The following is a 16,760-nucleotide window of genomic DNA, read 5'->3' as shown; positions in this document are numbered from 1 at the left end:
TGGATCCAGGCTGTGGACTATACGTTCAGTCCCTGGATCAGCCGTCTGAGTGTAAGTGGTGGATGTTTGACTTATTATTCTTTGTTATTCTGATAAACAAATGATCCTTGACTCTGACTACTTATGTTTTGATGATTTCACTGTATACGGCCGTAGACTCTTGTTTGTTTGTGTAAATAAATAAAGATATACATTTTTTAAAAAGAAATCGCTGGATCTTCAACCCCTAAAAGTGTTTCAAAGCCTGTTTTTCCCTTGAGAATGAGACCTCTTTTTTGACATCTTTGATGGCTAGCTTGATTCCTTATTTGAGGAACCTTCAGTTCTTGAATTTTGAAGCCACAATAAAACCCTGCGTCCCTGTCCTTTAAGGATTTTGAAGAAAACGTTCTGCTTATCTTGCAATCTGCTGGTGTGAGAGATGGGTGGAAGCGATAAATACAGTTCTTATGAGGGTCATCTTATAGATTTTCATTTGCTGCAAGAGCCACAGGGACTGAAAGGTTCCTTTTTTCAGCATCTGACATCCTGAGGTACTTAAACGATTGAAAATCGTCTTCAATAAGTATATATCACAACAAACTAGTAAGAGATAAACAGAAGAAAAGAGACTTCTGTAGTGAGACTTGAACGGAGCCCGAGGGGACTGCCTTCACATTCGATGTCTGATGCGCAGGTTGTGGTCTTCAGACTCAATGTCTCTGATCATTTAAAGATTATTACTTTTTTTTTAATGATGTGGCTAGGCTAATAAAGAGCAATTGTTACAGTATTAGGGCTATGACTAACATGGAACTGATAATGTAATGTTACCGTGGGACTCCCAGCTCGGCGATGGGGATCTCAAGCATATGAGACTTTTGTAGATCAAATCTTGAGAAATGGTTTTCTTAAACACGTAGGCACAGGGGGATTTGCTCATCACCGGCATAAAGAAGATGCTGGATGAGGTAGACGCAGGTAAGACCGACCAACAGGTTGTCCATTTGAGTGACAAGTGCCACTGGCGAAACACAAAACTACACAGAATATTCTGAACATCATTAGACTCCACCTCAAAACCCTGAGCATCCCAAGAACCAACAATGACCCTCTGATCTGCTCCACAATAAATTGCAAGGTCCAAATAGAAGTGGGGGTTCCTGTGACATTAGGAATGTTTTATTAGAGCTTCAAGGTTGTGATTAGGCGTTACAAATCTACCAAAATGACAATTATAACCTTAGGAAACCCAGCAGGCCTTTATAAGAGTTAGTGAGAACAAATTTGAGCCATATCTTGCTCATCAGTTGGATGCACTTGAGTGATGCTCTTCATCAGGGGTCCTTTTCCAAGCCCCCTCATTCCATTTTATTACATAGCACCCGTCCTAAAATTAATCCTGAATCTCCTTACATCAGGAGATATATTAGCACAGAGGTAAATGGTTTCTAGCTACCCTTTTTGACCCTTCCCTCCTAGTAATCATGGCAGGATTCTTCTCATAAATACTTAGATGCCTAATAGTATGTGGCTTTGCTTTCAGCGGCTTCCCCCTTCCTTGCCCAAGAGCTGCAGATGCTGTAGAAACTTCCCTTTACAGGCAACATTTATGGTATGCACCCTTTTTTCTGCAGAACAGAGGGAAGTTTTCATCAGAAAATTGAACCACAAGGACAGCAGCGGGGCCATAGTCAAACAGACAGCAACGAAGGCCGTAGTCACAATGTCAGCAGTGGGGGACATAGACAGACAGCAGTGGGGGATGTAGTCACTAAGACAGCGGGGGGCCCTAGACACACATACAGAGCTGGGGCCATAGTCACAGCAGGGGGGGCCATAGTCACAAAGACAGAGCGGGGGCCACAGTCACAGAGACAGCAGCAGGGACTGTAGTCATAAAAAATCAACGGGGCCACAGTCACAAAGACAGCAGCGAGGGACATAGTCAAACAGACAGCAACGAAGGCCGTAGTCACAATGTCAGCAGTGGGGGACATAGACAGACAGCAGTGGGGGATGTAGTCACTAAGACAGCGGGGGGCTCTTGACACACATACAGAGCTGTGGCCATGGTCACTAGGACAGCAGCGGTGGCCATAATCACAAAGAAGGTAATGTTGGCCATTGTCACACAAACAGCAGTGGCCCACAGTCACAAACACAGCTGTGGAGCCATAGTCGCACATACAGAACTGGGGCCATAGTCACAAAGACAGCAGGGGGGCCATAGTCACAAAGACACAGCGGGGGTCACAGTCACAAAGACAGCAGCGGTGACTGTAGTCATAAAGAAGCAACGGGGGCCACAGTCACAAAGACAGCAGGAGGGACATTGTCACACCGACAGCAGCGGGGGACTTAGTCACAAAGATAGCAGCGGAGACCATAGTCACAAAGACAGCAGCGGAGACCATAGTCACAAAGACAGCAGCGGGGGCCATAGTCACAAAGACAGCAGCGGGGACTGTAGTCACACAGACAGCAACGAAGGCCATAGTCACATAGACAGAAGCTGGGTCATAGGAACAAAGACAGCAGAGAGGGACATAGTAACACAAAGAGCAGCTGGGGACATAGTCACGAAGACAGCAGTGGGCCCATAGTCTCAAAGGCAGCAACGGGATCCGTAGTCACAAAGATAAAACCAGGGGCCTTAGTCACAAAGACAGCAGTGAGAGCAGTAGTCACACAGACAGCAGACAGCAGCAGAGGCGACAGTAACAACGACAGAAGCTGGGGCCATAGTCACAAAGACAGCAGCAGAGGACATAGTCACACAGACAGCAGCGGGGGACGTAGTCACAAAGACAGAATCAGGGGCCATAGTCACAAAGACAGCAGTGAGGGCAGTTGTCACACAGACAGCAGCAGATGCCACAGTAACAAAGACAGAAGCTGGGGCCATAGTCACAAAGACAGCAGCTGGGGCCACAGTCACACAGACAGCAGAGGGGAACATAGTCACAAAGACATCAACAAGGGTCATAGTCACAAAGACAGAGCGGGGACTGTAGTCACAAAGACAGCAGCAAAGGCCATGGTCACAAAGACAGCAGGGGGGCCATGGTCACAAACACAACAGCAGGAGCCATAGTCACAAAGACAGCAGGGGGGCCATAGTCACAAAGACTGCAGCGAGACCATAGATACAAAGACAGAGCGGGGGGCCATAGTCACAAAGACAGCAGCAGAGGCCATAGTCACAAAGACAGCAGTGAGGGCAGTAGTCACAGAGACAGCAGCAGAGGCCACAGTAACAAAGACAGAAGCTGGGGCCATAGTCACACAGACAGCAGCGGGGGGCATAGTCACACAGACAGCAGCGGGGGACGTAGTCACTAAGACAGCATGAAGGGACTGTAGTCCAACAGATATAGCTAGGGCCATAGTCACAAAGACAGCAGTGGGGGCCATACTCAAAAACACAGAGCGAGAGCCACAGTCACAAAGACTGCAGCGGGGACTGTAGTCACAAAGACAGCAGTGGGGGCCGTAGTCACAAACACAGCAGCGGGCCATAGTCACAAAGGCAGCAGGGGGGCCATAGTCACAAAGACAGCAGCAGGGGCCATAGTCACAAAGACAGCAGAGGGCCCAGAGTCACAAAGAGAGCAACAGGGGTCATAGTCACAAAAACAGCAGCAGGGGCCATAGTCATAAAGACAGCAGCGCGGGACATAGTCACCAAGACAGCAGTGGGGACATAATCACAAAGACAGCAGGGGGGCCATAGTCACAAAGACAGCAGGGGGGGCCATAGTCACAAAGACTGTAGCGAGACCATAGTTACAAAGACAGAGCGGGGGCCATAGTCACAAAGACAGCAGCGGACGCCAAAGTCACAAAGACAGCAGTGAGGGCAGTAGTCACACAGACACAGCAGACAGCAGCAGGGGCAACAGTAACAAAGATAGAAGCTGGGCCCATAGTCACAAAGACAGCAGCAGGGGACATAGTCACACAGACAGCAGCGGGGACTGTATTTACAAAGACAGCAGCAAGGGCCATAGTCACAAAGGCAGCAGGGGGGCCATGGTCACAAAGACAGCAGCGGGGGCCATAGTCACAAAGACAGCAGGGGGGCCATAGTCACAAAGACTGCAGAAAGATCATAGTTACAAAGACAGAGCGGAGGCCATAGTCACAAAGACATCAGTGAGGGCAGTAGTCACACAGACAGCAGACAGCAGCAGAGGCCATAGTAACAAAGATAGAAGCTGGAGCCATAGTCACAAAGACAGCAGTGGGGGACATAGTCACACAGACAGCAGCTGGGGACGTAGTCACTAAGACAGCATGAGGGGGCTGTAGTCACAAATATATAGCTAGGGCCATAGTCGCAAAGACAGCAGTGGGGGCCATAGTCACAAAAACAGCAGCGGGGGCATAAAGACAGCAGCGGGGGACATAGTCACCAAGAAAGCAGTGTGGACATAGTCACAAAGACAGCAGGGGGGCCATAGTCACAAAGACAGCAGCAGGGGCCACAGTCACAAAGACAGCAGAGGGCCCAGAGTCACAAAGAGAGCAGCAGGGGCCATAGTCACAAAAACCGCAGAGGGGGCCAAAGTCACAAAGACAGCAGTGGGGAGATAGTCACAAAGACAGCAGGGGGCATAGTCACAAAGACAGCAGGGGGGCCATAGTCACAAAGACAGCAGCAGGGGCCATAGTCACAAAGACAGCAGAGGGCCCAGAGTCACAAAGAGAGCAGAGAGGGACATAGTCACAAAGACAGCAGCGGGATCCGAAGTCACAAAGACAGCAGCGGGGCCGTAGTCACAAAAACAGCAGCTGGGGCACTAGTCACAATGACAGCAGCAAAGGGCATAGTCACAATGACAGTAGCGGAGGCTGTAGTCACAAAGACAGCAGTGAGGGCCATAGTCACAAAGACAGCAGGGGGGGCCATAGTCACAAAGACTGTAGCGAGACCATAGTTACAAAGACAGAGCGGGGGCCATAGTCACAAAGACAGCAGCGGACGCCAAAGTCACAAAGACAGCAGTGAGGGCAGTAGTCACACAGACACAGCAGACAGCAGCAGGGGCAACAGTAACAAAGATAGAAGCTGGGCCCATAGTCACAAAGACAGCAGCGGGGGACATAGTCACACAGACAGCAGCGGGGACTGTATTCACAAAGACAGCAGCAAGGGCCATAGTCACAAAGGCAGCAGGGGGGCCATGGTCACAAAGACAGCAGCGGGGGCCATAGTCACAAAGACAGCAGGGGGGCCATAGTCACAAAGACTGCAGAAAGATCATAGTTACAAAGACAGAGCGGAGGCCATAGTCACAAAGATAGAAGCTGGAGCCATAGTCACAAAGACAGCAGTGGGGGACATAGTCACACAGACAGCAGCTGTGGACGTAGTCACTAAGACAGCATGAGGGGGCTGTAGTCACAAATATATAGCTAGGGCCATAGTCGCAAAGACAGCAGTGGGGGCCATAGTCACAAAAACAGCAGCGGGGGCATAAAGACAGCAGCGGGGGACATAGTCACCAAGAAAGCAGTGTGGACATAGTCACAAAGACAGCAGGGGGGCCAAAGTCACAAAGACAGCAGCAGGGGCCACAGTCACAAAGACAGCAGAGGGCCCAGAGTCACAAAGAGAGCAGCAGGGGCCATAGTCACAAAAACCGCAGAGGGGGCCAAAGTCACAAAGACAGCAGTGGGGAGATAGTCACAAAGACAGCAGGGGGCATAGTCACAAAGACAGCAGGGGGGCCATAGTCACAAAGACAGCAGCAGGGGCCATAGTCACAAAGACAGCAGAGGGCCCAGAGTCACAAAGAGAGCAGAGAGGGACATAGTCACAAAGACAGCAGCGGGATCCGAAGTCACAAAGACAGCAGCGGGGCCGTAGTCACAAAAACAGCAGCTGGGGCACTAGTCACAATGACAGCAGCAAAGGACATAGTCACAATGACAGTAGCGGAGGCTGTAGTCACAAAGACAGCAGTGAGGGCCATAGTCACAAAGACAGCAGTGTGGGCCATAGTCACAAAGACAGCAGTGGGGGCCCTAATCACAATGACAGCAGCAAGGGACATAGTCACAATGACAGTTGCAGAGGCTGTAGTCACAAAGACGGCAGTGTGGGCCATAGTCACAAAGATAGCAGTGGGGGCCTTAGTCACGAAGACAGCAGTGGAGGCCACAGAAACAAAGAGAGAACCGGGGCCCATAGTCACACAGACAGCAGCGGCGGATGTAGTCACTAAGACAGCATCGGAGGCCCCTGTCACAAACACAGCAGGGGAGCCATAGTCACACATACAGAGTTGGGGCCATAGTCACAAAGACATTGGTGGGGGCCATAGTCATAAAGACATCAGTGGGGACCATAGTCACAAGCACAGCAGGGGAGCCATAGTCACAAAAACAGCAGCGGGCCATAGTCACAAAAAAAGCAGCGGCGCCAGAGTCACAAAGAGAGCAGAAGAGGCCACAGTCACAATGACAGCAGTGGGAATCATAGTCACAAAGGCAGCAGCAAAGGACATCGTCACAATGACAGTAGAGGAGGCCGTAGTCACAAAACAGCAGTGGAGGCCACAGTAACAAAGACAGAAGCTAGACCACAGTCACAAAGACAGAAATGGGGCCCATAGTCACAAAAACAGCATCGGGGGCCACAGTCACCCAGACAGCAACGAAGGCCATAGTCATAAAGTCAGCAGTGGGGGAATTACTCACCCAGACAGCAGCAGGGGATGCAGTCACACAGACAGTAGCGGAGGACGTAGTAACTAAGACAGCAGTGGCCATAGTCACAAGGACAGCAGCAGTGGCCATAATTGCAAAGATAGCAAAGGGGGCCATTGTCACACAAACATCAGTGGGACACAGTCACAAACACAGCTGAGGAGCAATATTCACAAAGACGGCAACGAGGGCCACTGTCACAAAGACAGCAGCGGGGACTGTAGTCACAAAGACAGCAGCAGGGGACATAGTCACACAGACAGTAGCGGAGGACGTAGTAACTAAGACAGCAGCAGGAACCATAATCACAAAGAAGCAGAAAAGGCCAAAGTCACAAATACATCAGCGGTGGCCATAGTCACAAAGACAGCAGTGGGAGCCATAGTGACAAAGACAGCAGCGGGGGTCATAGTCACAAAAACCGCAGAGGGGGCCAAAGTCACAAAGACAGCAGTGGGGAGATAGTCACAAAGACAGCAGGGGGGAATAGTCACAAAGACAGCAGGGGGGCCATAGTCACAAAGACAGCAGCAGGGGCCATAGTCACAAAGACAGCAGAGGGCCCAGAGTCACAAAGAGAGCAGAGAGGGACATAGTCACAAAGACAGCAGCGGGATCCGAAGTCACAAAGACAGCAGCGGGGCCGTAGTCACAAAAATAGCAGCTGGGGCACTAGTCACAATGACAGCAGCAAAGGACATAGTCACAATGACAGTAGCAGAGGCTGTAGTCACAAAGACAGCAGTGAGGGCCATAGTCACAAAGACAGCAGTGTGGGCCATATTCACAAAGACAGCAGTGGGGGCCCTAGTCACAATGACAGCAGCAAGGGACATAGTCACAATGACAGTTGCAGAGGCTGTAGTCACAAAGATGGCAGTGGGGGCCATAGTCACAAAGATAGCAGTGGGGGGCTTAGTCACGAAGACAGCAGTGGAGGCCACAGAAACAAAGAGAGAACCGGGGCCCATAGTCACACAGACAGCAGCGGCGGATGTAGTCACTAAGACAGCATCGGAGGCCCCTGTCACAAACACAGCAGGGGAGCCATAGTCACACATACAGAGTTGGGGCCATAGTCACAAAGACATTGGTGGGGGCCATAGTCATAAAGACATCAGTGGGGGCCACAGTCACAAGCACAGCAGGGGAGCCATAGTCACAAAAACAGCAGCGGGCCATAGTCACAAAAAAAGCAGCGGCGCCAGAGTCACAAACAGAGCAGAAGAGGCCACAGTCACAATGACAGCAGTGGGAATCATAGTCACAAAGGCAGCAGCAAAGGACATCGTCACAATGACAGTAGAGGAGGCCGTAGTCACAAAACAGCAGTGGAGGCCACAGTAACAAAGACAGAAGCTAGACCACAGTCACAAAGACAGAAATGGGGCCCATAGTCACAAAAACAGCATCGGGGGCCACAGTCACCCAGACAGCAACGAAGGCCATAGTCATAAAGTCAGCAGTGGGGGAATTACTCACCCAGACAGCAGCAGGGGATGCAGTCACACAGACAGTAGCGGAGGACGTAGTAACTAAGACAGCAGTGGCCATAGTCACAAGGACAGCAGCAGTGGCCATAATTGCAAAGATAGCAAAGGGGGCCATTGTCACACAAACATCAGTGGGCCACAGTCACAAACACAGCTGGGGAGCAATATTCACAAAGACGGCAACGAGGGCCACTGTCACAAAGACAGCAGCGGGGACTGTAGTCACAAAGACAGCAGCAGGGGACATAGTCACACAGACAGTAGCGGAGGACGTAGTAACTAAGACAGCAGCAGGAACCATAATCACAAAGAAGCAGAAGAGGCCAAAGTCACAAATACAGCAGTGGGGGCCATAGTCAGAAAAACAGCAGCGGGGGACGTAGTCACTAAGACAGCAGCAGGAACCATAATCACAAAGAAGCAGAGCGGGTCATGGTCACAAAGTCAGCAGTGGGGGCCATAGTGACAAAGACAGCAGTGGGGGCCATAGTCACGAAGAGGAAGTGGAGGCCTTAATCACAAAGACAGCAGCGGGGCCACAGTCACAAAGACAGCAGTGTGGACTGTAGTCACCAAGACAGCAGCAGGGGCTACAGTCACACAGACAGCAGCGGGGACTATAGTCATAAAGTCAGCAGTGGGGAACATAGTGACAAAGACAGCAGCGGGGGCCACAGTCACAAAGACAGCAGTGGGGACTGTAGTCACCAAGACAGCAGCAGGGGCTACAGTCACAAAGACAGCAGCGGGGGCTACAGTCACACAGACAGCAGCGGGGATAATAGTCACAAAGTCAGCAGTGGGGAACATACTCAGACAGGTCACACATTACAAAAAGAGGGGACGGGGAGCAACTACAGAAAAGGAAAAAAGGTCCAGTACCAATGCTCCCAAGAGTAAATCTACTCACATTGAGTGGTAGCTGTTGCTACAGAGGAGACATTTCTACAACTATTTGCTGCCTTTGTGACTAGGGCCCCTGCTGCTGTCTTTGTGAATATGGACCCGCTGTTATCTTTCTGACTTTGGCCTCTTCTGCTTCTTTGTGATTATGGTTCCTGCTGCTGTCTTACTGACTATGTCCCCCGCTGCTGTGTTTGTGACTAAGGCTCCCCTGCTGTGTTTGTGACCGTGGCCCCATTGCTGTCTTTGTGACTACTGCCCTGCTTCTGTCTTCATGACTAGGGCCCTCACTTCTGTCTTTGTGACTATGGCCCTCGCTGTTGTCTTTGTGACTATGGCCCCCGCTGCGTTTTAGTGACAATGGCCCCTACTGCTGTGTTTGTGTCTAGGGCCCCTGCTGCTGTCTTTGTGACTATGGCCATCGCTGCTGTCTTTGTAACTATGGCCCGCTGCTGTCTTTGTGACTGTGGCCCCCACTGCTGTCTTTGTGACTATGGCCCCTGCTACTGTTTTTGTGACTATGTCCCTCACTGCCGTCATTGTGACTAGGGCCCCTGCTGTTGTCTTTGTGACGATGGCCCTCGCTGCTGTCTTTGTGACTGTGGCCCCCGCTGCTGTCTTTGTGACTATGGCCCTCGCTGCTGTCTTTGTGACTGTGGCCCCCGCTGCTGTCTTCGTGACTATGGCCCTCGCTGCTGTCTTTGTGACTGTGGCCCCCGCTGCTGTCTTTGTGACTGTGGCCCTCGCTGCTGTCTTTGTGACTGTGGCCCCCGCTGCTGTCTTCGTGTCTATGGCCTTCTCTACTGTCATTGTGATGATGTCCTTTTCTGCTGCTTTTGTGACTATGATTCCCACTGCTGTCTTTGTGACTCTGGCCCCTCTGCTGACTTTGGGACTATGGACCCGCTGCTATCTTTGTGAATTTGGCCCCTTCTGCTTCTTTGTGATTATGGTTCCTGCTGTGGTCTTAGTGACTATGGCCACTGCTGCTGTGTTTGTGACAATGGCTCCTCTGCTGTGTTTGTGACTGTGGCCCCATTGCTGTCTTTGTGACTATGGCCCCCACTGCTTTCTTTGTGACTATGGTCCTGCTTCTGTCTTCGTGACTAGGGCCCTCGCTGTTGTCTTTGTGACTGTGGCCTTCGATGGCAGCGGGGGCCATAGTCACACAGACAGCAGCGGGGGCCATAGTCACAGAAACAGCAGCGGGAGACATAGTCACAGAGACAGCAGCAGGAGCCATATTCACAAAGACAGTAGCTGGGGCCACGCTCACAAAAACAGCAGCCGGTCTATAGTCACGAAGACAGCAGCGGGGGCCATAGCCACAAAGACAGCAGTGTGGGCAATAGTCAAAAAGACAGCAGCCTGGGCCATAGTCACAAAGACGGCAGCGGTAGCCATAGTCACAAAGACGGCAGCAAGACCATAGTTACAAAGACAGAGCGGGGACCATAGTCACAAAGACAGCAGCGGGGACTGCAGTCGCAAAGACAGCAGCGTGGGTCATAGTCACAAAGACAGCAGCGAGGGCCACAGTCACAAAGACAGCAGCGGGGACTGTAGTCGCAAAGACAGCAGCGTGGGTCATAGTCACAAAGACAGCAGCGAGGGCCACAGTCGCAAAGACAGCAGTGGGGGTCATTGTCACTAAGACAGCAGCAGGAACCATAATCACAAAGAAGCAGAAGGGGCCATAATCACAAAGCGTCAGTGGGGACATAGTTACAAAGACAGCAGCAGGGGCCATAGTCACAAAGACAGCAGCAAGGGCCATAGTCACAGAGACAGAGCGGGGGCCATAGTCACAAAGACAGCAGGAGGGCCATTGTCACAAAGACAGCAGCGGGGGCCATTGACACAAAGACAGCAGTGGAGGCCATTGTCACAAAGACAGCAGTGGGAATCATAGTCACAAAGATAGCAGTGGGGGCCATTGGCACAAAGACAGCAGCAGGAGCCACAGTCACAAAGACAGCGACAAGGGCCATAGTCATAAAGACAGCAGAGGGCCTAGAGTCACAAAGACAGCGGCAAGGGCCGTAGTCACAAAGACAGAGCTGGGCCACAGTCACATAGACAGCAGCGGGGGCCACAGTCACAAAGACAGCAGCAGGAGCCACAGTCACAAAGACAGCGACAAGGGCCATAGTCATAAAGACAGCAGAGGGCCCAGAGTCACAAAGACAGCAGCAAGAGCCATAGTCACAAAGACAGAGCCGGGCCACAGTCACATAGACAGCAGCAGGGGCCATTGTCACAAAGACAACAGCAGGAGCCACAGTCACAAAGACAGCAACAAGGGCCATAGTCATAAAGACAGCAGAGGGCCCAGAGTCACAAAGACAGCGGCAAGGGCCATAGTCACAAAGACAGAGCCAGGCCACAGTCACATAGACAGCAGTGGGGGCTGCAGTCACAAAGACAGCAGCAGGAGCCACAGTCACAAAGACAGCGACAAGGGCCATAGTCATAAAGACAGCAGAGGGCCCAGAGTCACAAAGACAGCGGCAAGGGCCATAGTCACAAAGACAGCAGCGGGGGCCATTGTCACAAAGACAGAAGTGGGAATCATAGTCACAAAGACAGCAGCAGGGGCCATAGTCACAAAGACAGTGGCGAGGGCCATAGTCACAGAGACAGAGCGGGGGCCATAGTCACAAAGATAGCGGGGGGGGCCATTGTCACAAAGACAGCAGGGGAGCCACAGTCACAAAGACCGAAGTGGGGGCCATAGGCACAAAGACACCTCCCAACACCACGTCCACCTGCTCTCAACGCTTGTGCTCGTGCTTCCAGGTCCCTCTTCCCATCTTTCATCAGTGATACAAGGTTAGTGAGGACAATGCCAGCCATGATCTGGGTAAGTGACGGGATTCTCGCACCTGATACACTGGGTTCCAGGATGTGCCTGGTTTGATAGTGTAAAGTGCAGTGCGCTAGGGTAGTGTACTTGCTTTGCAGCAAGTGACAAGTACATTACTCGTCTCCTCCCCTAGTGTTTTTGGTGCGTAAACTTAGCTCGAGAGCAGTGGAGTCCTGAACAGGCCCCCAAAAAGGTTTTAGCATTGGGGGAAGGTCAAGGATAGGCTGCCGGTGAGTTGAGGGGTGTCTTCAGCTCTTTTCTGAATTGTAGGGGGTCGATGCTGATCGGAAGTCAGTACGGCGGCTGTTGCAGATCCTGGGACCATTGATGAGAAAGCTTCTCTTCTGTTTTTCCCCACTTGCGATCTTCTGCCTCCAGCCTTGAAAACATCCCGGCTCATGGGGTGGAGTGGTCCCCGAGATGTGGTCAGCTTGTTCTGCCTGGATAGCTGGGATCTTGTTGCCGATGGCTTTGTAAGTGATACAGCTGGTCTTAAAAATGATGGAGGCTGGGGGGGGGGGAGCAGTGTAGGTCTTCTAACGTGGGGGTGATGGGGTCAAACTCCTTCAAGCCCTTGATGAGCTGTTCCACTGGATGTAGGGCACATTCCAGAGGTGCAAGGGTGGTATCGGGGACGCTGTTGAGCAGAGCGTCGCCTCCACCTGGTGGGAGAGGAGCAAGGCTTCTACAGTTACTCTTAAGTCAAGTTTCGGGAGTAGCTTCTCAAGAGGGAGACTTTGACCCAATCTGCCTTGGTCTTCCTGGTGATGTGTTGCTTGAATGAGAGGTCTTTGCTTTATACCTCTTGTGAAAGGTTGTGCGGATTTGAGAATATTTCATAGTCATTACAGTAGAAGGGTTAAGATATTCTTGGTACATTATCACATTATCATCACATTCATACCTGCTGCCACGTTCAATGTTGGCAGTTGCTGTGACAACCAGTGAATCCTCCCCAAGTGTGGCAGTGCGGAGCTGTGTGCCCGGCTGCCATGCCCTCTCAGCGGCAGCTTCAAGGCGCTCCACTCCTGCCGGTGTGCCACACTGGGCGGTGGGGTGTGTTCTTGAGACCTGGAAGGAGGGGGCAACCCCACCTGGTGTCGGCGCTACAAGAACCCCTCACTTCATTTTATGAGGTGTGTTCCTGGACGCTTTACCTCACAGACTCCTACTGTAAGGAAGAACTACTCCATAGATCATGACTGACAGTTACAACAGCCTATGGCTGTAACGTGGGCTCATCACGGATGTGAGCACGTGAGACAAGCAAGGCCTGGTAGTGACGGATCCACTCGTCACCTCCGTGGGACAAGCTGCATTATGCCAGTTCTGGTGGCTCAGTGCACTAATGCATCCACTGTAGGGACCTTTGTTTGACCTCATTGTCACAGGTTCAAGGTCATAGGTCCACTCACCCTTTTGAGGTATGAGTACCATTGAGTTGGGTAAAAATAAACATCTGTTATTCAGCTCCAAGATACACTTCTGTGTGAACGTGAAACAAATACAGATATTGTCTTATCATTTTCATAAGATCTGACAGACAAAGGGGCATATTTACAAGCTGGTGTTAAAAAATTATTGCCGCTTTAGCGGCCGTTTTCGGCCAAAAAGCGGCGATAATTTTATCGCCTAATTAGCTAGGCCACGCTAACTCGTGAAACCTTGCTTTTGCGTCAGGATTCCTAACGCCCAGCTTTGCATCTCTAATGAGATGCAAGGTGGGCGTTCCTGACCTAACATGACAGGAGAAATGTTGCTTAGCGACATTTCTTCTATCATCAAGCCCCACACTATGAAGCATAGCGGCAAGAAAAGTAGCAATAACCCCTGTTATCGCTACTTTCCTTACGTCTGCTTCAGGACTGACTTAGCCATGATATCCTATGGAAGGTGGATATCATGGATAAGTTTGTGAGTCCCTATGAACAAGCTAATGCCACATTTTGTGAGATTATCGCTGGGTTTCCAGCAATAATCTCACGTTAGGCAGTTAGCGCTAGGATTTTTATTGCTGAGGAGATAAGCGTTGCTAATAGCACGCTATGTCAGCGATAAAAATCCCGGCGATAATTATCCTCACGCTAAGAGCGCTGAGCGATAATTATCGCCAGTTGTTGCTGATATGCCCCAAAGTTTCTTGGCTAGGCCTAAAAAAGTTTATTTCACATTCCTCCTAACACCCTCTTACATTGCCAGCCTCCCCATGTTGCCCGACCCTCTCCTTCCCGCACCCCCTCCCACCCCTTCATTTTCCATCTTCAGTTTCTCTGACATTAGTCCCTCACTCTGTGTTTTTGCGCAATCGCCACTCTGATGGCATCACGACCCAACTACCAGAATCTGTATTGTGCAGTCAGTCCTACTGCCTACCTAAGGTGAGTCCACACTCCGACTGACTGCATTCGTCACTTCCGGACCAGCATTCTTGTGTCATGGTAATAGCAATGTGTGTCTCCCCTACCCCCATATGACCGGTCCTCTGCTGCCCCCGTCTCTTTGACTGCATGCATCACTTTCGGGCAGCTTTCTTGGGTCAAGGTTATTACAATGTGTCTCTCACATTCCCTACATCCTATGGCCAAACTCGGGATCTGCCCTCTCCCTGACTGCAGGTGTCACTTCCGGGTCAGCATTCAAGGTGCTAACCATGTGAGAAGACCCCCACTTTAAAAGCTTGAGCGGGGGATGGGTGCCACTCGGCAGATCCATGAAACCTTTACGATGTTTACAGGGCTCGAGTCGGGGTACCACGCGGGTGGACGGCGTGCCCCCACTTATTTTACCGGGAGCTCGATAACTGGAGCAAATGGAGCCACACATTCACTCTTTGGCCTCTTTGGGGCGAAATCGGAGCTCATTGAGAACACTGCTCACGCGCTGGCTTCTCTGATGCAATCGCATCTAAGGGGTGAGCGAGGGGAGGCAATGAGTCTGATGGTGCAAGCCACCTTTTGTGACGTCACTTCTTTTTTTAGGACTTGTGCCCTGGTTGCTTATGACTTCTTTGGCTTGAATCGGACACTTCGGTCTCCAAGAAGCTCATGAATCCTATCTCTTGCAGTGGAAGGAAGGGGGCGGGGGAGTTGGTGTGGCGAGAAGGCAGGAGAGAGCGTAGGATGGAGAGAGAAGGGATGACTAAGAGAGCGATAGATGGTTGGAGAGAGGGGTGCATGGAAAGAATAATGGATGATAGATAAAAGGGAAGGGTTTACAGGCAGGTGAAAGAACCGAGAGAAAGGATAGAATGAATGGAAAGAAAGAAGGATGGCTGGATGGAATGGTTGATGGATGGATGAGTGGATGGATGGATGGAACGGAGGATAGATGAATGGAACAGTGAATGGATGGATGGATGAACGGTGGATGGTTGGATGGATGAGTGGATGGATGAATGGAACGGTGGATGGATGGATGAGTGGTTAGATGGATGGAACGGTGGCTCAATGGATGGATGAGTGAATGGATCAATGGAATGGTGGATCGATGGATGAGTGGATGGATCGATGGATCAATGGATGGAACGGTGGATCGATGGATGGATGAGTGGATGGATGGATGGAATGATGGATGGATGGCTAGCAAGAAGGATGAATGTTGGATGAAAAAGGAAGGATTGAAAAACAAGGGCTGAGAGAAGGAAGGGTGCTTTAAAAGAAGGCTGAATGGGTTGAAAAGACAGAACGATGGATGGCTAAAAGTGCAGAAAGAATGAGACGAATGAATGGAAGTGAGATGGGAAAACACAGAAAGGAGAAGGGGGGCAGGAAGGAAGAACATGTGAGTATTTCAGAATTTATTTATTTATTTTATTTACAAAGTTTTATATAGCACGAACAAGATTCCGAAGGATATCAGAGCGCTTTACAATAGGCAGGAAGAGAGGACAAGTGGGTAGTATAAACATCAATTGGGAGGAAAAAAAAGATAATACAGTAAACAGGTGTACGCATGTGGAATAAAAAAAAAAAAAGCAGAAGAGAAGATACGTTATAGATGGAGGTACCATGGTGATAAGAACAAAGTCAGACGAATTAGGTGTGACTCCTCCCCTTACGGTAAGAATCTGCTCATTAAGAATATTTTAGCTTCCTATTTGAACGCTGTAGTCGAGGAGAGACTGCGTACTTCCGGTGGCAGAGAGTTCCATATCTTTGGGGCAGCACCGGAGAAGGCTCGGTGACAAGTTCTCTTTTTATTAAGGACAAGAGGTTTCAAGAGTAATGTTGAGGTGCTTCTTGATGCCCTCTCCCCACAGGATGGTTCAAGTTTTTGCGCCAGGTACGTAGGAGTATTGCGGTGAAGGGCTTTGTGTGCCAGGACTGCAATCTTTAGCTGAATTCGGGCTTCAAAGGGTAGCCAGTTGAGAGATTTAAGGACTAGGGATATGTGCTTGTTTCTTTTGGCGCCTGTAACCCATCTAGCAGTGGTGTTCAATGAGGCTCTTAGTGGGGCCAAGGCGTATTTGGGAAGGCCACAGAGAGTAGCACTGCCATAGTCTAACTTTGGCAAGACAAGCACTTGGACCACCTGCTTGAAATCATTTTGTGGCAGGAAGGGTTTAATATTTCTGAGAGTCCTCATCAAGTGGTTTGCTCCCTTACATACGTTGCTGATATGATTTTTCATATTCAAGTGCTTGTCCATGGTGACTCCGAGAGATTTGGCTGAGTCTATGATGTTCAGAGTGCAGTTGAAAGCAGTGAGGTGCGTCAACCAGAGGTCTAACTTAGGGATGTGATTCGGGGGGGAGATGAGCCGGAATTCCGTTTTGGAGGTGTTGAGCAGGAGATGGTTCTCAG

The sequence above is a fragment of the Triturus cristatus genome, chromosome 2_1, assembly GCF_964204655.1.
Source record: "Triturus cristatus chromosome 2_1, aTriCri1.1, whole genome shotgun sequence".
Taxonomy (NCBI): Eukaryota; Metazoa; Chordata; class Amphibia; order Caudata; family Salamandridae; genus Triturus; species Triturus cristatus.
The sequence above is the reverse complement of the archived record's forward strand: the minus strand, read 5'-3'. Positions refer to the sequence as shown.